The sequence below is a fragment of the Gorilla gorilla genome, chromosome 10, assembly GCF_029281585.2.
Source record: "Gorilla gorilla gorilla isolate KB3781 chromosome 10, NHGRI_mGorGor1-v2.1_pri, whole genome shotgun sequence".
Classification (NCBI taxonomy): domain Eukaryota; kingdom Metazoa; phylum Chordata; class Mammalia; order Primates; family Hominidae; genus Gorilla; species Gorilla gorilla.
In genome coordinates this window covers 84,574,005-84,594,307 of record NC_073234.2, presented here as the reverse complement: position 1 = coordinate 84,594,307, position 20,303 = coordinate 84,574,005, and the positions used below count along the sequence as shown (strand labels likewise).

At 38.5% G+C, this 20,303-nt stretch overlaps 1 pseudogene; it reads right to left on the bottom strand.

The window, feature by feature from the left end:
- Positions 1–3,172: 3,172 nt before the first annotated feature.
- On the bottom strand, positions 3,173–17,200 carry LOC129525675 (glycoprotein-N-acetylgalactosamine 3-beta-galactosyltransferase 1-like; annotated as a pseudogene).
- Between the last annotated feature and the right edge of the window lie 3,103 nt (positions 17,201–20,303).

Here is a 20,303-nt window from a genome sequence, read left to right as displayed (position 1 = left end):
TGATGGTGTCCCATAAGCCCCTTAGGCTCTCTTTATATTTTTTCATTCTCCTGTGCCTCAGCAATTTTGAAAGTCCTGTCTTTGAGTTCACTATTTCTTCGGCCTTTCCAAGTCTGTTCAATCCCTCTAGAGATTTTTTTTTCAATTCAGTTATTGTATTCTTCAGTTGCAGAATTTGTTTGGTACTTCTTTACAGTTTCTCTTTGATGATATTCTCAATCTGTTTATGCATGATTTTCTTGGTTTTGTTTAGCTATCTATGCTCTATTTTAATTAAGCATTCTTATAATGGTATTTGTTAATTCTCTGGCACCTCATTTACCTCCATTTATTTCAAGTTGGTTTCTGGAAATTTAACTGGTTTCTTAAATGTGCCATGTTTCCATTTCTTTGTTATGTCTCATTAATTTTTGTTGGGATTTTAGTATTGAAGAATCAGCCAGATTTTCTGGTCTTGTTTTCTATATCAAAGACTTTCTCCATTCAGCCTGGCTAGAGATTCTGGAGGCTTCTTAAGCCTTTTCTGGGACTGCATCCTCTTTAGGCTTGTGTGTGAATTCTACTTGAAGAGGTTTGCAGGGTTTCTAATCAGAAGTTCCTCTGCAATACTGTGGCGTCTTGGGTGCTATAGCAAGTCATGGTACTGGAGCTTCGCCTAGTGTCTGTCTGTGGTACTGCAGACTCCGGAGCAGTGTGTTCCCAGAGCTTACAGCTGGTGCCCCCTTGCTGTGCTCAGATTCAGGCAAAAATACAGAAAGCGGTCCCTCAGCCAGGTCCCTAAAACTTAGAATGTTGGATATATGTTCTAGTCCTTTTCCTCTGCAGATAGAAGTTTGAAGGTTTCCTCCCAATTGCTCCACGCTGTGCAGAGGTTGGGGGCTGGGAGGCTCTGGCAAGCGACAGGTAGTTGAATTTTCCTACCTGGCTTTGATGCCGTTGATTTTAGTCTCACTTGTGGTAAAGCAACCTGTAACCGGTTTCTGGATTTCTCACAGAGGGATTTGGTCTATCATTGTTAAATTCATTTATCCATGACAGAAGAAGGGTCTTGGGCTTCCTGTTCCATCGCCTTGCTGACATACTACAGTACTCTTCTAAAGACCATTTCTGGGATGGGCACAGTGGCTCACGCCTGTAATCCTCACACTTTGGGAGGCCAAGGCAGGAGGATAACTCGAGTCCAGGAGTTCAAGACCAGCCTGGGCAACATAGTAAGGACCTCATCTCCAAAAAAAGTTTTAAAAAATTGTCAGGCTTGGTGGTGAATGCTTTTAGTCTCAGCCACTTGGGAGGCTGAGGTGGGAGGACTGCTTGAGCCCAGGAGGTTGAGGCTGCAATGAGCCATAATCACATCACTACACTCCAGCCTGGGTGACAGGGCAAGACCCAATCTCCACAAACAAACAAAAAAACTGTTTTCACTATCTCCCCTCTTATTCCCTCCTCAGTTCACTCAAATCACCCTTTTGTCCTCACCACTCCATTCAAACCATACTGCTCAGCCACTACTGAACTTAATTGTCAAATGAAATGGTCAATTCAGTCTTCATCTTAGTCAATCCTTCAGTAGTACGCCAGACACTTAATGTTTCTCCCTCTTTTATGAAACTTTGCTTCAAGGCCCCCCATGCAAATTTAATTTTTTTTTTCTCCTTCTCTCTCAGCTCTCTTACCTCACAGGTTGTCCCCTCAGTCTTATTGAGTCACTCTAATTTTGTCTATCTTAAATATAGGAAAACCCCGGGGTTCAGCCTGCTGACCTTTTAACTATCATTCTCTCAGTGAGCTCATCCGGTCCCACTGCTTTAAATACTATTTATATACCCATACTTCCCACACTTTTTTTTTTTTTTTTTTTTTTTTTTTTTGAGATGGAGTCTGTCTGTCTCCCAGGCTGGAGTGCAGTGGCACGATCTCGGCTCACTGCAACCTCCACCTCCTGGGTTCATGCCATTCTCCTGCCTCAGCCTCCTGAGTAGCTGGGATTACAGGTGCCTACCACCATGCCCAGCTAATTCTTTTTTTTTTAGTAGAGACGGGGTTTCACCGTGTTAGCCAGGATGGTCTCGATCTCCTGACCTCATGATCCGCTTGCCTCGGCCTCCCAAAGTGCTGGATTACAGGTTTGGGCCACCACGCCCGGCCCTATACTTCCCACAGTTCTATCTCTAGCCCTGACACTGACCTTGAATTCCCAATATGTACATTCAGATCACTACCTGGTGTGTCCACTTGGTGGTCTGTTTTCTCAAACTCAACATATCCAGCATGAAATTTTTGATACCTACCCCCTCAAAAGTTTCCACCCCATTCCCCAGTCTTCTTTCATTATTAGATGACTTATTTTTTCCTTCTTCATTTTCTTAGGTCAAAAACTTTGGAGATGTTCTTTATTTCTTTTTCTCATATTCACCTATACAGCAACAGATGAAGTTAGCTTTACCTTAAAAATAAACTCGGAACTTTGTTTCCACTGCTATTACCCTAATCTAAGAAACTATACTTTTTTCTCTTACCCATATTAAAGCCTTTGCTTTAATTCCACTTAGTCCATCTGCTTCTGGAATTGTTCCCTAACAGCTTATTTTTCAAATAGTAACCAGTGATAAAATGTAGGATTATACCTTATCTGCTCATATGCTTCCAAATTTTGTCATACCATGAAAAAACCTGAAATCTTTACCATTCCCAATAAAGCCCTACAAAATCATGTCCCCAAATATCTTCTTGAACCCATTTCTGACCATTCTTCTCTTCCCTCATTCTACCAGCCTTTTGATGCCTCAATTAGGGCACTTGCACTATTACTTCGGCGAGAATGTTTTCTCTGGCTGGGCATCATGGCTCACACCTGTAATCCCAGCACTTTGGAAGGCTGAGGTTGGTGGATCACCTGAGGTCAAGAGTTCGAGACAAGCCTGGCCAACATGATGAAACTCCCATCTCTAGTAAAAATACAAAAAAATTAGCCGGCATGGTGGTGGGCACCTGTAATCCTAGCTACTCAGGAGGCTGAGGCAGGAGAATCGCTTGAACCCGGGAGGTGGAGGCTGCAGTAAGCCGAGGTCGCGCCATTGCACTCCAGCCTGGGTAACAAGAGCAAAACTCCATCTTAAAAAAAAAAAAAAAAGAATGGTTTTCTCCCTGATAGCCACATGACTATCACTCCCTCTCTATATTTTCATCTCTGTTCAAACCACACTTCATAAGGATCTTCCCTGACAAACATATATAGTAATACCTTGCTTTATACTGGTTAATAATTTTTAACAGAAACTGATATATTTGATCATTGTCTGCCTTTCCTCACTACAGATAATCTTCAAGAGATGAGGGATGTTATGTTACATTCATGGCTATATTCATTTTGGCACCCGGATATGCGACCAGAATATTTGTTAAATGAATCCTACCTGAAGAGAGATACTAACTATATCTTATCTGATTTAGATCCCATAATGACCTCACATAAACTCTTCTTCCAAGACATAAGACATCCTGAATACTGCAGCACCACCTCTTTTTGGCTAACCCTGAAAAGTGCATATATGTGAAAGCCCAAAAAATGAAATTCCTGAGCTACGTCTTTTCTAAGTTATCTCTATGAGATTCAACAAGATCTCAGACATAGCAGATTGGGAGCCCTACAGATCGAGCAAAATCAGTGGCACGCACCTGTGGTCCCAGCTACTCAGGAGTCTGAGGCAGGAGGATCACTTGATCCTAGGAGTTCAAGTCTAGCCTGGGCAACATAGTAAGACCTGTCTCTAAAAAGATTAAAATATCCACTGCTTCACGCAAATATTAGCTAATCTTGAGGTGGAGTTTTTAGTTTGACCCTAGCACAGTGCCTGACATCTAATGGGCAACTCAGTAATTCTGAATGAATGAATACACAGAACCCAATAGTACTTAAGGTTTCTCAAATGTTGGAAGACACTATTCATCACCAAAATCCTGGCTTCCCCAACCCATCTTGGCAAGCTGTCATGTAATGGTAGTTGCTTTCAACAATGCTAAGGTTTAGTCTGTCCTGGAATGACTCTGGTTCTCGTAACCTCTACCTTGGCCAATTTCTCCAGGAAGCAGGCTCCAATTGAGGTCATCATTCTGACATCTGAGAGCTAGCTGTTAGGACTCCGAAAAGTATTTGAAAAAAATGAGATATCACACCACCATAAGGGCAGAAATGGTTTGGCACAGGTAGATTACCACCAGGTGCAAACGTGTCAGGAAGATATACAGGCTCACCAGAGTGGCCCCAAGTTGCGTGAAATTCTACAGCAGTCTGCTTCATAAGGGAGGATGACTGTTAAGTCCCCATTCGGGTACATTACTTGTACTAATCACTGTGTCCCAACCAAGACAACAAATAGAGAAATTTTTGTGTGGCATCAACTGCAACTCAATGTTTCAAACTGTTTATCTTGTTGTGGACCTAGAGATACCATAATTGGTAACTGAAGTCCTCCCAGCCCCCAGTCCAGTACTTGGTACACTGGTGACCAGGCCCTTGGCTTCCTCCACCTAGTGCTGTATGAAGACTAATTTTATGGCTATCTGGAGAGAAAGTGGTGTTAAGCCTTACAATCTCCTTTGATATTATTTGAAAGAAAATATATCAAAGCAATAATAGTTTCAAAATATGCTTTTTCAACCTACATGTTCCTCTCTTTCATGTTGAGATTCTCTGATAGAGCAGAAGACTCTTTATAACATTAACTACTTGTTACTTCCATGCCCTCATTGGACTATTATCTCCCATTTCAAGTAAAATGTACTAAAACAAAATTTCAGATAATATAAATAGAAAATTTTAAAGTAGTATTTGACATGTTTTTGGAAAAACACCTAAGTATTATTTTAAATATTTATTACTATCACCTTCTAGGTATGATGGTCACTTAAACGATCTAGAATTCAGCTAGACTTATACAATAGTAAGCATATTTCTATTATTTTGATTATAAAATATATCATACTTGTGTATTAAAATATATACCGTCCAAAAAGTAAAAATGCTTGGATGCCAGCAGTTCTGGTTGGTTATGGCACACTAGATGCCCTGTGAGACTTCCTCCTTGATTACATCCCTCTACTTTCTTGCCCCTAGAAAACTATGCTGAATTTTATTAATGATTTCTTACGTTGCTTTTCTAATGTCTCTAAATGTTAGAATCTCTAATATAAATGGAATACTGTGTGAATTAGTCCGTGACTTGCTTATTCCAGTCAAGATGTTAAGTTTTTTATTTTTATTTTTTTTTTGAGATGGAGTTTCGCTCTGTTGCCCAGGCTGGGGTGCAGTGGTGTGAGCTCGGCTCACTGCAACCTCCGCCTCCTGGGTTCAAGCAATTCTCTGCCTCAGCCTCCCGAGTAGCTGGGATTATGGGCACCTGGCACCATGCCCGGCTAATTTTTGTATTTTTAGTAGAGACGAGGTTTCATCATCTTGGCCAGGATGGTCTTGAACTCCTGACCTTGTGATCCATCACACCCTGCCAATGTTAAGATATTTTTATGTTCATGTAACTAGTTCTTACATTTGCAGGCTCCATACTATTTTATTGCATGAATGTCCTACTATTTATCTATTCTATTGGTGGCTATTTGAGATGTTTCCAGTTTTCTATTACAAATGATGTTGCTATAAACATTCTTGTAAATGTCTCCTAGTGTAAAGATATGAGTTCCTCCTGGGGATATATGCACATTTACTTTACCAAGTAATGTTAAACTAGATTCCAAAATCGTCGTATGAATTTATACCCCTTCCAGCAGTATTTTCACTTGCACCGTATACTAGCCAATACTCAAATTACATTTTGAACCTTTTTTTTGCCAATATTGTAGGTAAAAAATGGCACCTGTGATTTTAATATGCACTTTCCAGAATAAAATTAAATTTTATTTCATATATTTATAAACTTTCTTCTGTGAAATGTCAGTTCATGTCTGTTGCCCTTTTTTTTTTTAATTTTCTTTGGGGCAGATCTGTTTATTACTAACATGGTGCACTGTAGTTTTAGCAAATTTAATTGTTTTAGTTTCTCAGTGACAATAATACAGATGGTCAAAAATAGGCAACAAAATCTCTTTTCTAGTTCCTCTACCTGGTCACCATTTTAAAAACACAAGTTCTTCATATATACAGATATATTTATATATTACTGTATGAAAACGCATTTTAACAGACTTTACAGCTCATTTAAAGCTTCAGTTTATAATCATTCATGTGAAAGATTTCTACATGGAATGTTCACTTAGAATTCCTCATTGGGATTCCAGTGTTCTATGTTAGAAATGCAGAAGTCCTTCTTCAGTGCAATGCTAGACATTTTACCTTTGTTCATCATTTACTTTCATTCAAGGGTTTCCTAACCTCACTTTTGTACCTTCATTTTTGTTTGCTTGACTAATTTCCTTTAGTATATTTTCAGGTAAGGCAGGTTGATATCTGTACAAATAATCATATAGACGACGATAAATGAGGTATCCTAACTCACGCATAGTTGTAGAATCAACATAGTGAAAAGAAACTGCAAGATCAGAACAAGAACCAGGACCCTCTACAGGAGGATAACTGTTGTAATTCCAGTGCCAAAAGGTTCTGGGTAAATAACCTTTAATTAAATGTTCTGGCATAAAGGGATGAAAAGTTTCTTTTCCAGTGGTATCTCTGGAATCTCCTGCTTCCACATTTATAATTTCCATGCATCGCCCCAGTGCTGTCTTCAGTGGAGGAACTAAATGTACACTTGTCTGTTTCAAATCCATCAACAAATCTCTTCAAGGCTTCTTTGCTTAGCACATATTCTGCTCCTCCACTCAATGTAGCCCTGCTTTACATATAGGGTTTTAATTTTCTCCCAAAGTAAATGGGTTCTTCAGGGTAATATTTTGAAAGAAGCCATCACAAATTGTCTAGTATGACATACGTGTCATCATCTGCTTTCAAAAACCAATCAGCATCTTCTAAATAATGTTCATGAACATACTGAAAAGCTTTGTTTTCCAGTATAGCTGATCTCTGCCTTCTTTGGTTTTCAATCCCACAGTAGGGAAGTCTTTATTTTCTTCTGAACTCATAACACTTTGTGACAATGCTGGGCCCATGTAACTTTGATAAGTTTGGCCTTTTTCTCTAGGTTTTAAGGGCTTGTCATAACCCAGCAAAGAATTTTAACTTTCTGATAGAGGTTTTCAGCGATGTCAGTGTTCTCATCTTTATGTTGGCTAGAATCAGCATTGAAGTTCATTTGTCCTTCTAGATGATTGTGCCATTATCATCTGAATGCCTCGCATGAGGATCATTATGAAGAGTATTAGGCTGGGTGTCACCCTATTCTCCCAAAATACTAAATAGCTGAGAACATTTAAAAACCCCCAAAAATCCTATTGCCGATCCACAGAGGAAGGCTAAAAAATTCAGCCAGGATTTAGAGGCCATTTCCCGGAAGTCTATTTCTCACATCAACCGCGGCTCCCTCTCGCTCCTCCCGGGAGCAAAGAGGAAGATGACATGGGATCGAGGACCTCTGGTTCTCTGGGCAGCCGCACAAGTGGCTCGTGGCCAAGAGACGAAACCGCCGCTGCAGCTCAAATGATTCAGCGGCAGCGGCGGCGGCCCGAGTTGACCATTTTTCTATTGGGTTTCTATTGTTCTCATATATGTATGGTTTATTATCTATTCTTGATAACAGTCCTTTGTCAATTATCTGTGTTCCAATATCTTCTCCTAGTCTGGGACTTTTCGTTTCACTCTTTTAATAATCAGGAGTTCTTATTCAAATTTATCAATCTTTCCCTTTATAATTTGTCATTTTATGTCTTAAGAACTCCTTCTCCAATCCAAGGTCATACAATTACTTCCTATAATTTATTCTTAAGAGTCTGGCTTTGCCTCTTACATTAAGTCCACATTTAATCCACCTAGAATTGATATTTATGTATGAGATTCCCATTCTATCATAAATCTAGTTTTCATCATATGTGGTTTCTAGTCTCTGTATATTGTTCCATGGTCTATTCCTGCATCAAGTCTGTATTATCTTACTTACAATACGGCTTAGTATCTGGTAAGGCAAGTCTCACTCCACCTCCCTCTTGGTTATCATTTGTTTTTGAGCTTCCATATAAAATTTAGAACTAGATAGTCATTCAGTAACAAAAACAAACTTCTTGGGATATTATTCTGATTTGCATTGATGCTATAGATTTGGGAGGAGCTGTCATATTTAATGATACTGATTCCTCCTACCCAACAACAGGAATATTGATGTCAACGATGCCAGTCTGTAGAACACACTTTCAGGAGCAAACAAATGTCCACTGATTTGAGTCTATCTTAATGTCTTTCAGTAAAGGTTTAAAACTTTCTACAAAGAGAACTTTGCACACCTTTTATTAAATTTAAAACTAGCTACATTATATCTGGCTTCTAAATTGACTTTGTATTCATAGATCTTGCTAAATTTTTAAGTCTATTAATGTATCTGTAGATTCTTTCACAATATACATATCACCTCATATCTTCAAATAATGACCTCTAAGAATCAGTTCTACCATCACATTCTCTGGGTTGGCTTCTCTGACTCCTAACGTGGATCACTGCTCTGCTACTGAATCTTACAAAATACCTTACCTCACCTGTAAACAAGGAATCCCAATAGGACTGTTTTTAACACTTACATGAAATAACATATGGAAAAGCACATATTAGTCTCTTTAGTTCCTTTCTTCTGGACAGCCAATTGTTTTTTCTTTGTATGCTCAAGGTATTTTGCACATTGCAATCACTTTGAGTTACTCACTGAATGGAAATTATTTTATTTCCTGGCTCCTAAAAAAACAGAAGTAATATTCACTGGCTTTGTATCTCCTTCCTGAATACCACACACAGACATTCAAATGCTACATATATGTATATATATATATTTACATATATAGCCTATAATAGGCTTTCACCTAGGGCTAAAAACAAAAACAAAAAGCAGCATTACATAGCTAAGTAAAATTAAGACCACTTTCTTACACCTACCATGAGAATTCTATTCAGAATGTTAGGATACTATAAATTTCCTTTAAAAAAAAAAATTAAATGTATTCTCAGGCCAGGTGCAGTGGCTCACGCCTGCAATCCCAGCACTTCTGGGAGGCCGAGGAGGGTGGATCACTTGAGCCCAGGATCCGAAACCAGCCTGGGCAACATGGCAAAAACCGCCTCTACAAAAAATACAAAAATCAGCTGGGTGTGGTGGTGCACATCTGTAGTCCCCGCTATGCGGGAGGCTTGAGCCCAGGAGGTTGAGGCTATGATGAACCATGATCATGCCACTGCACGCCAGCCTGGGTGACAGAGTGAGACCCTACATAAAAATAAAAGTATTATCTAAGGATTCTCTAAGGTAACAATCTAAATACTAAATAACTTCCTTTTAAATGACTCTCATTATGTGCACTAAGTAAACTTAGAAACATTTTCAGTATAAGAATGGAAATAAAAAGGGTTTGATTTGATTAGCTAACTCCACCATAATAGAATATATTAGGTTAATTCTGGTTTGATAGATTAGAAAAGGATCTTTCAGATCTTTCTTGGTTCCTAAATCAGATCTTCAGTTCCTGGGTCTGCCCTTTACTGGTTGTATTACTGAACTGTTTCCTCAATTATTAAAATGGAAATACCAAATCATGATTTACCGATTCATTTCTTATGTACGCCTATCTCTAGATGGAAGCACACAACTAACATTTAAATATATTTAAGCCACTCTAACAATCACGAAATAGTTAAAAATAAGATACCCATCTCCACCACTAAAATAGATTTTTTAAAGCACTAATTACTGAAAAGAATGTGGAGAAATACACATTTTCACATACAGCTGGGGTAAAAGTAAATCGGGACAATTTATTGTGTCAAAAACTCAAATATTCATACTCTGAATCAAGCACTCCAAGAAATTCATTACTGGAAAACAGATATTTGCACTAAGATTTACCTATAAGGAAATTCATTGCAGCATCCTTTATAATACTCAAAAACCTAGTGAAATAACCTGAACACCCAGTGGCAAGAACTGGTTAAAATTATGTTACAAGTTGAAACACCAGGTAGCCATTAAAAGTAGTTTAAAGGCACAATTTGTCAATCTTTAATGTGCATACAAATCACTGGGATCTTGCTCAAATGTACATTTTGATTCCGCATGGTACATTCTGCACTTGTGACCAGTTCCCAGACCAGGTGATGCCAACGTTGACACCCTGCAGACCATACTTTCAGGAGCAAACTTAGAGCATTTAAGAAAATGTCAATATTCTAAAAGCCCTCAGTTGGCCCCACATAACCTAACTATACATTCTCTCTATAAAACTGACTTAGTCACACAAATACATCATATCCAAGAACTCATGCTACTAGTAATGTTTAGAGTCAGCTGTTTATTTCTATACTATGTCAATGGTAATTTTGCTTGTGATTTCATCTCAGTATTATGTAAACCAATGAAACATTTGAGTGCAAAAGAGAATTGGTTCAATGAAAACTAAGTTTACTTTGGTTTTTCTTTTTTGAGACAGGGTCTCATTGAGTGTCTGTCGCCCAACCTGGGGTGCAGTGGGACAATCTTCACTTGCTGCAGCCTCGACCTACCACGCTCAGGCGAGACTCCCACATCATTCTCCTGAGTAGCTGGGACCACAAGCCTGTGCCACCACACCCAGCTAATTTTTGTATTTTCGTAGAGATGGGGTTTCACCATGCTACCCAGGCTAGAACTCCTGAGCTCAAGCGATCCACCCGCCTTGGCCTCCCAAAGTTCTGGGATTACAGACATGAGCCACTATGCCCGGCAAGTTAAGTACTTTGTAAAGTCTCCATAAAAATGAGCTGCTTTAAAAATTGCCATTAACAATGAAATAACCACTTGTCCCCATTAGGATGACTACTATCAGATAAAAAGAAAAGCATAAGTATTGTTGAGGATGTACAGAAACTACAGTCTTCATGCACTGCTGGTGAGAACGTAAAATGGTATAGTAGCTGTGGGAAAGTTTCATGATTCCCCAAAAAGTTAAACATAGAATTACCATTACCCAGCAATTTCACTCCTATATACCCAGAACTGAAAACAGGGACTTACAGATAGTTGTACACCTATGTTCATAGTAGCATTATACACAATATTCAAAAGGTAGAAACAAGCTGTCCACTGACAGATGGATAAACATGTGGCATATATGTACATAAAATGGGATGATATTCAGCCACATATTGACACATGCTACAACATGGATGAATCTTAAAAACATACCAAGTGAAATAGCCGGGCGCAGTGGCTCACACCTGTAATCCCAGCACTTTGGGAGGCCGAGGCGGGCGGATCAAGAGGTCAGGAGATCGAGACCATCCTGGCTAACACGGTGAAACCCCATCTCTACTAAAAATATAAAAAATTAGCCGGGTGTGGTGGCAGGCACCTGTAGTCCCAGCTACTCGGGAGGCTGAGGCAGGAGAATGGCATGAATCCGGGAGGCGGAGCTTGCAGTGAGCCGAGATTGCACCACTGCACTCCAGTCTGGGCGACACAGCGAGACTCCGTCTCAAAAAACAAAAAACATACTAAGTGAAATAAACCAGAGCCAAAACACAAATATTGTATGATTCTGTTTATATGATGTACCCAGAATAGGCAAATTCAGAGACAGAAGTACAATAGAGATGATCGGGGACTGGGGCTAGGATGGGAATGGGGAGTTTGTTTGGGATGATGGAAAAGTTCTGGAAATGGATAGTGGTGATGGTTGCAAAACACTGTGAATGTATTTAATGCCACTGAATTGTATGCTTAAAAACTGTTAGAATGTCAACTTCTATATGCTTTACAATTCTAAACATGCCGACGCAGCTCTTACAATAGTTGCTAACAAGACAGTGAGGCAGAACTACAATTCAAGATCGCTCATTCAAATATTAACATTTGCTTGCCACAAGCTGATGTAGACACTTGGGATTTAACAGAAACTACAATAAGATCCTTGCTTTCATGGGACTTTATATTTGAACGAACAAGCAAAATACATAGTGCTAGGTCATAAATGCATGGGAAGAGTAAAGAATAAAGCAGTTAAGGGAGGTAGCAGTTTCCATTCAATAGAATGGTAAAAACAAACCTCACTGATATTCTCCTCAGGCAGCTATCTCCAGCATTCCAGGCAGGGGAAATGGCCCACACAAAGGCTCAGACACAAGATGATACCTAGCCTGTTTGAAAAACAAAGCCAGAGTGGCTAGAATGGAGTGAGCATGGGGAAAGGTATTGGCAGATCTGGTCAGAGGTAAGAGAAGCCAAATTGGTTGGGCGCGGCAGTTCATGCCAGTAATCCCAGCACTTTGGGGGGCTGAGGCAGGAGGAGCTTGAGTCCAGGAATTTGAGTCCAGCCTTGGCAAGATGGCAAAAAGCCCATCTCTACAAAACTGACAAAAATTAGCCAGGTGTGGTGGTGCACACCTCCAGCTACTCAGGAGGCTGGGGTGGGAGAATTGCTTGAGATCAGGAGGTGGAGGTTCCAGTGAGCTGAGCTCATGCTACTACACTCCAACCAAAGTGAGGGTGAGACTCTAATCTCAAAAAAAAAAAAAAAAAAAGGGGGGGCGGGAATGGGGGAGCAAATCATGGAGAGACTTTTGTCAGGACTGCCAGGACTGCAGCTTTACTCTGATAGAAATGAAGAGCGGGCTGGGTGAGGTGGCTCAAACCTGTAATCCTAGTGCTCTGGGAGGTTGAGGTGTGAGGAACGTTTGAATCCAGGAGTTCAAGGTTGCAGTGAGCTACAGTCACACCATTGCACTCAAACCTGAGTGACAGAGATCCTGTCTCTTAAGAAATGGGGCAGCACTGCAGGATTTTTAAGAAACAATATAGACTGACAGCTATACTGACAACAGACTGTGCAGTGGCAAAGGCAGAGAGCAACCCCAGCATTACTAAGAGGTCCCAGGTATTTTCTGGTGGTAGAGACAAAGTACTTCCCTGTAGATGTAGGGTGTGGGGAGTCAAGAGTGATCTGTTTTGGGCCTACACAACTAAAATGATAGTATTTATATTCGCTGTTGGGTAAGACTGTGAACGGTAGATAGTAGGGGAGAGGAGGGGCTGAAATATTAGCCCATCTGAATTGGAAATATAAATTTCAAAACTGACAGCATGTAAATCCTACAGCCATGAGACTGGGTAAGACCACCAAGTGTAGAGACTAGTCCCCTGGAAGTGCCCTCAAAAATTAAAAGGTTAGGGGAGAGAAACAGCAAAGGAAACTAAAAAGAATAAACACAAATTTGACTCCGTGTTTTTACCTTTCCTATTAACCGATCAAATAACTAGTATCGGCCAAATCTAATTAGAGGGCACATTCTGTCTGCGTGTGTAAGCAGAAGAAACAACTGTCAGAAGATAAATTACTGTAGATAACTTACTGCCCAGGTACACATAATAGAGATAAGAGGAGGTGGGCCATACGTCTTTTAGTGTTCATTCATAGTTAGATGATTTAGTAAGTCAAGGAAAACATAAAATGGACTGCTATAGAAGTAGGCAGTCTCTCACTGTGCACAAGCATACACAGCATGTGTTTACAGTGTGAAATATAAAAGGCTCAAGTTTACACACTTGGAGTAGAATGGGCTGCCAGTATCCTTGGATCAATTTCTAAATTGTATAAAAATGACTTCATCAGAAAAGTGTTTATAATACATAACCTAAGATATACTATTGTGAAAAGGCAGCCATCACTAAAATCCTTTAATAACTTTTTTTTTTTTTTGAGACGGAGTCTCGCTCTGTCGCCCAGGCTGGAGTGCAGTGGCGCGATCTCTGCTCACCGCAAGCTCCGCCTCCCGGGTTCACGCCATTCTCCTGCCTCAGCCTCCCAAGTAGCTGGGACTACAGGCGCCTGCCACCACACCTGGCTAATTTTTTGTATTTTTAGTAGAGACGGGGTTTCACCGTGTTAGCCAGCATGGTCTCGACGTCCTGACCTCATGATCCGCCTGCCTAGGCCTCCCAGAGTGCTGCTGGGATTACAGGTGTGAGCCACCGCGCCCGGCCTACCTTTAATAATTATTAGCTCCAGTTTTCACGTTCTACAAATAACTTCTGACGGTATTCTTAGGTTAGATGCCTAGGTAAGATTCTTGCATTTTGTGTTAAGGTAATTTTTTCCCATTACTTGAGGAAAGTTGAAGAGGTCATGATGCAAAATGATAACCTATTTCAGGGGGAATAAAGAGCTAAAGTGGTACACGGGACTGGTTTCTATACTGTAATGGGGAGGGGGTCCAATTTCTAGACTCAGTGCCTACATTTTCTGCATGTTAGACCCACCTACCTCATATCTAACAGCTATAGTAATTGTGTAGGTAGAACCTGTATTTACATGAGACAAGATACCACACTAAAATGCTATGGCCTATCTTACACAAAAGTATCTAACACAGTATCTTGTAGAGTAGGTGCTCAACATTTGTGCAAATGAAAATTTTAAAGTAGTAGGTTCCTAAATGGTTAGTTTGGGTATCAGTAAAGCTTAAAATCTTACAGTGGTGGTGGCTCAGTATCATGACATTCAGTAAATAACTGAAAATTTAGAATCGTAAAATCATTCTAACCTATACTCACTATATTCTGCTAGTCATAACCTTTCAGAGCCCATTACCTCCCTTTTAAAAGTAGAACACTGGCCAGGTGTGCTGGCTCACACCTATAATCCCAACACTTTGGGAGGCCAAGGCAGGAAGATTGCTTGACCCCAAGAGTTTGAGACCAGCCTGGACAATATGGCAAAACCCCATGCCTACCAAAAATATAAAAAAGTTAGCCAGGCATGGTGGCACGCACCTGTGATCCCAGCTACTCAGGAGCCCGGGGTAGGCTGCAGTGAGCCATGATGACACCGCTGCAGCCTGAGTGACAGCAAGATCTTGTCTCAAAAAAAGAAAAACAAAAAAAGAATACTAACTGTCTTATAGGATAATTAAGAAACTAATGAAGCAATAAGTACAAAAACAATTTTTTAAAAATGTCGATGGCTGACCAGGCACAGTGGCTCACGCCTGTTATCCTAGCACTTTGGGAGGCAAAGCCAGACTCATCACTTGAGCCCAGAAGTTCAAGACCAGCTTGGCCAATGTGGTGAAAAGCCATCTCTACTAAAACTACAAAAAAAAAAAAAAAAAAAAAAAAAAATTGGCCGGGTGTGATGGCTCACACCTCTAGTCTCAGCTACTCGGGATGCTGAGGCTCAAGAATCACTTGAACCTGGAAGGCAGAGGTTGCAGTGAGCCAAGAACGCGCCACTGCACTCCAGCTTGGGTGAGAGAGCGAGACTGTCTCAAAAAATAAAATGTTAATAGCAATCCCCTAAAAAACAACAGGACAGCATCGGTGATTGTGTTCTTCAGCTGGGTTGACAACCGTTAAAGTGAAAACTGATGAAGACAATTACTGCCTTCTCCGTCCCATAGCTTGATCCATCTACCCTCTCCCAGGGGATGAATGTGTTACTAGATGGACTGCCACCATAAAAATGGGAGCCTTATCTTAGATAGCAAATCCTGACAATCTCACAGATAAACACTGTTACTTCTGAACTAAGCCATGCCCACACCACAATGCCCTCAATTTCTATTTCAAAGAAAACATAAGTCACTAAATATGACATCTTAAAATTTCTACCACACACCTACAGCCCACAAACTTCTATTTTCATCTGTCCTTATCTTCTCTCCTGACAGGAAGAGGTGTTTCTCTTTTATCTATTCTTTTATCAATTTAATCTGCAGCCAAGAAGCTTTTTGAAATGCTGATTATGACACTTCACACAATTCAATGATTCCACATGACTCTTAGGACAATCTTTAATGTGACCTACAAGCTCCGGAGAGCCTAGCCTTGCCAACTGCTTGAGCTCCACACATAGGCTATGTTCTTCGCTCCCTGCTTCAGCCAAACTGGCATTCTTTCAGTTCCTACTAGCATGCTCCTCTTGTCAAAAGCCCTTTTTGCAAGTCTCTGCCTAAAAGGTACTTCTCTTTCCCATTCACCAAGTCATTTTTTTCCTACAGATCTCAGTATAACATTAAAGTAGTAAATTTCGTTTTTTAAAGTTTTTCTATAAAATGAATATAGATTTTTGAAAGGTAAAGTATATATCATTTATCTGGAAGTGACAATAGTTTATCAGAACTGATGTACCACACAAAAATCCAAGAACTGTTAATGAACTATAAATGGGAGAAAAAGACCAACAACAGCATTGGAAATCATTTCTAATAATTATTGTTTCATGGTAATGGCTCTGAAACAAAACTAGGAAGACTGGGAAAAATCTGTCCACAAATCTTTTGTAAAAAAAAGCTTCTCTCTTTCACTAAATCAGGTCTTGAACTGAGTCATATGTAGTGTGGCATCTGGCCAAAAAATATTCCTAATGATCTTCTCTTAAAGTTAAATGACCTCACAGGGTAGGGACGAGAGACTCAACTAATTCAACACAAATAGGGATTGATCAATGGAAACATATAACAAACAGTAACATGAAATCTAACAAAAACCTGAACCACAATTTTAGTGGAGGCATGGAAAGGAATCCCAGTGATGGTAGTATTATTTCTCATGTTCATATTCACTTGTTTAGAACTGTTACCTTTAATACTCTGAAGCTTGCAGGTAAGAAATCTGAGGCCTGATATTAATACCTGGCACAGAAATATCTACTGAAATCACTGAAACTGAAGTCTGTTACTGTTTCAAAAGTACGCCATAATGTTTCCAAGCTAACCAGGTAAAATATTTTTGCTACAAACATTTTTACTTGATTAAAGTCTAGTGAGGTTAATGATCCTCTAAAACTAGACAAATGCTTTCTGAATCTTCCATTTAAAAACCATGTAACAGCCTGGAAATCTGTCAGGCCTCTTAATCCTAATTTTAGCCCAATTATCAGTCGCTTTAAAGAGCACCAAAATGTCAATACACAAGAAAACCACCACTATGTGGCTTAAAGATAGAATACAGACAACAGTCCAATTTCTGCTATACTGCCTATTGCCAATAAACATTAACTACTTAAAACCATACACAATGGTCACCAAATTACAAATTAAACAAAAAAGACAAACTGCAAAGTCTTATCAAAAGTTTGTTTTATTTTCAATACAAGATAAATACCATGCTTGTTACTAGTGCAGTTTAAGGCCGACAATGGCCATATATCAAACTGCCGAACAGTCACCTAAATGCTAAAGAAAGGAAAGACAAAGTAAACATTAAACACAAAATTGCAATTACAAACATTTTAATAAAATGGAATGAGCTTTTTAATTGAAGCTAATATGAAGTCTAATTCTCATGGACAGCAAAAAAAAAAAAAAAAAGTCTATTAGATCAATTATCACCTTACCTTTTTGCACAGAAATCTTATTGTGAAGTCACCATAGAGTCAACAGCTAAAATTTTAAGACTTTCTTTGGCCTTCTGATATTAAACAAATTATTTACAAACTGTGATCAGTAATTCGTGGATATTGGTAAAATGATACAATTTTTTTTGTTGTTGTTAAGGGCTTTCCATTAAAAATTGTAAAACAACTTTGTAAGGCTGTACAGGGCTGTAAACTACTTTGCTAATATACCATGGGATGCAGAGGAAGGAATAATAGACCTTTTTTTAAGGCTAAAGTTATCAATATTATAGATGCATTCCTTAAAATACATTATGATTTATACCCAAAGGATCCTTTCCCATTAAATACCACCTGAGTACTACAATTTTCAAAGTAAAAAAATAAACATGAATTCACCAGTTATTTTAAAATAATTTAACTTACAGAATGTTGAGAAGTGTTACGCAGTAACAGTGCGACAAAAAGAACACACTTTCAAAACAAAATGTTTTCGCTAAATGCAGGGTCTGTCCAATTATGAAATTAATGTAAAACATTTACACCCATGGCAGAGTTTTAGGATACTCCCACGTGAAAAAAACTCTTGGTAGTATTTACTATGCAGTTACCACTTCAAGATGTGTGTGACTTCAATTAAATTCAACCTAGTATTTAAAAGACTCCATTACAATATGTTAATACAGCAGGAAGTCTTTAAAGACATTAAAATCTGTCGTATATAATCAAGTATTTATACGTCCCATACAAAAACCATAGTAGCTGCATACTCAGTGAATGCCACAACCTGAAATTCTAAAACAAGAACATTGGTTAAGACAAACCTAAATCAATCTGAACAGTGTTGCCTGAATATTTAGAATATTCACAAAAATTCATATTGCTTCTTTCTAATGTCAAGAAAGAAGAGTATAAGAACTTCCTCCCAGAAGCCTAGACATTTTAATACATTTTCTATTTCAACTTACAATGAAACTTTAATCCTGAATCTTGATTTATCTACATCAAAAATCTCACATTACAAACACAAGGAATGCCATATGTAAGGCCACATCTTAATAAATTTATAATTTTTGGTTGAATATTTATTGAAAAAATCAGTCTAAGGCTTCTAAGAGTCAAGTTGCTTAAAAAAATAAAACAAATACACCAGTGTTTAAACTGAAGTTAAGGTTAAAAAAACACATACACACACACACACACACACACACACTGTAAGAACAGAAAAATAGAATGCTTTGCTACAAAAATCCCACTTAATATATTTTAGCACAAAAATTCTAATATACACTGGATAAGCGTGCATTTACATACATACAACCAGGGGAAACATTTACAGAGGGCTACGGGATGCAAATGAACTTAATGAGTAATAAAAACCAGTTATCATCTGTAAAACAAAGAATCTCAATACTGTATTCTCAGTCAAGAATTAGAACATAAACTTCCTCTTAAGCTGAAGCTTAAAACACAAAATTGGAGCCATTTTAGAAAATACAGAAAATGCAATGATCATTCAGGTATGAAAACCAAAATGTCGAGAGCACTCCAACAGAAAAGTCTTGTAATGCATCTCATTGTATAAAACAGTATGTATTTAGATTGGCACAGTTAAATACATAAGGGAAAGAGAAAGTCTTTGCCCTTTCCACAATTTTCCTTCACTATAAAATATTATACAACATTCATTAAAACCTCCATGTTTATTTTAATAACAGACCTGAAACTAGTAAAAAATAAAGCAATATTCTCCACAGGAGAATTAAATGAAAATAGTATCTTAAGCTACAAGTTATCTGTGTATTCCAAATTGTCATTAACTGCTTAAGAACATTCTAGGTAAAAGGACCATTAAATGGGCTAAACTATGATCAAAAGCCACTGCAACTTACTCCAAACCTTATGAAAATTGACAAAAAACCACACATCTGCAAATTTACACTGGAATATGCTTTCCACAACATAGTTCCTTTAACCAAAAGCAGCACTTTCAATCCAAAGTGTTGCCTGAGAAGCAGTACCATTCAGGTACTGTATCACTCATCTGTTTAACTTTACTACTGGCTGAAAGGAATGTGACTGTATAGCACTAATAAATGCTATGTTTTAAAATTCAACTCGTTTGTTTTCATATCCACTACAGTTATTAACTAAGGAAAAAATGAAAAGGTCTCCGAGACACTGTTTTTGGTGTCTATGCAAGGATTTATCTCTTTGGATTGTTTTTACACATTAAAAAAAGGAAGAGTTTTCAAATAACATCAACCCATAAACAACTGAAGGGGGTATGAAGAACGAAACAAGGCTTGCAATTTTCACCTTTACTGCTATACATTCACGTGTTATCAGGTAGAGAAGGACTTTGCAAAATTACTTGGTCAAACCAAGAAGTTATTTCCTTCTGACAACACTTAAAATAACGGATTAGCAGCAAACAAATCTAGTAGTACACTCACACTGTCTGCAACAAAAGTCATGTAATGAGATCAGCCAAGCAAGGAGAAGAGTGATATAGAAGGAGCAATTAAAAGGTTCCATTGATAAAATATGAAAAGGTAAATAAAGGATTTAATTAGTATAAAATTTCCAGTTTCATTTCAAGTGCAGTTAGATTTTTGTGATTCCATTTTTAAACTGTTCAAAGAAAATTTTATTTTCATGGACATTTTACTTACCTTTTAACCCTTTACTATTAACTAATTTCTCTTGTAATATTTATATGTCCATACTTCTTCGCATTAGGGCATTGTAGTCAAAATATTAAAAAGCCAAGAAATGACAAAACAGTATACAGAAAACAGGAAAATTCTGATACAACTCTAAAATAATGTTAAAAAAGC